This window comes from Nannospalax galili, unplaced genomic scaffold (assembly GCF_000622305.1).
Source record: "Nannospalax galili isolate Female #2095 unplaced genomic scaffold, S.galili_v1.0 scaffold304, whole genome shotgun sequence".
In the NCBI taxonomy this organism is placed as follows: Eukaryota; Metazoa; Chordata; class Mammalia; order Rodentia; family Spalacidae; genus Nannospalax; species Nannospalax galili.
The window spans coordinates 3398719-3400025 of record NW_008352325.1 but is presented as its reverse complement, the minus strand read 5'-3'; positions in this window follow the sequence as shown (position 1 = coordinate 3400025).

The following is a 1307-nucleotide window of genomic DNA, read 5'->3' as shown; positions in this document are numbered from 1 at the left end:
GAGCTGCTAAGGAGGAAAGGCAGATTTCTTTAAGGGTGTGACAACTGGTTGGCTGACCAGACTCCAAGGGAGGGACCACATTCAAAAACATTTGGAGGAACACAAATTAAGACACTAGACCTTTAAAAAAGGTAGGAGTGGAGATGGGGAGGGGGTCTGAATATGACCAAAATAGATTGTATGAGAGTCTCAAAGAATCAATAAAACTATTTAAACAACCAGATGCTGGGAGCAAGTTCTGTTATCAATTATAAAATCAATTATTACTTTTTTGTTTATTATTTTTATGTGTATGAGTATATTGCTTGCATGTATGTAAGTGCACCTGCATTTTGTAATGCCCATGGAGGACGGAAAAAGTTGTCAGATTCTCCTGGAACTGGAGTTATGGATGGTTTTTAGCAGCCATGTGGGTCCTGGGAATCAAACTTGGGTCCTCTGCAAGAGTAGCCAGGGCTCTTAACCACTAAGACATTGTTCCAGGGTCCCCCACCCGCAATTATTACTTTTACAAAGAAACATGAGACATCTAGTATAGGGAGCTGGTAGAAATGAAACTGATTCTTCTGTGAGGCCCAGTGTTTCTTTTGACAAAAAATCCTCATGACTCCAGTGAATGAGAGGGATCAGTTCTCCGTTAAGGAAATTCAGCTTTAGAGGTAAGCCCCAGGAAGTTTAATTTTCAAGATCCTTTAAACACAAAGTTTCTGTTTTGCTTTTTTGCTTTGTTTTGTTTTTGTTTTGAGACAGGGTCTCACTATGTAACCCTAGCTGGCCAGGAACTTGCTATATAGACCAGACTGGCCTGGAACTCACAAGCGCCTTCCCAATGACCACGATAGGCTGGCCTCAAACCCTGGTGCAGCCATATCTCCTAGGTTTTTTAGGAGCCATTTGGTAGACTATCCCCCAGGGCCAACAAGGAAAATAAAAGCCATTCTGTATATCATAAATATATGAAGTGTGGTATAAAAAGCATAGATGGTAGAAGAGCTGAAAAGCCAAGCAAACAAAGTGCAGAAGCTAAAACATTAGGACAGGAGACATCACTGCTGCCTCTAGGATGGAGGGGCAGGAAGTGCTGGAACTCAGGCTCCTGTATGGAGCTGGAACCCAGAGTAGGCTAGGGGAGGAACAGAGGATGGAGTACAGGGAGAGGGAGGGAACTTTCATAGAGACCTCTGCAGCACTGTCTACTTTGACTGACAGATGCTCACTTGTCATTCGTTCATCACAGGAATGCTTGTCTCTGTTCACTGAGGTAGAAGGCTCTGTCCAGGCTTCCTTCATCTTTTTGTGCCATCATC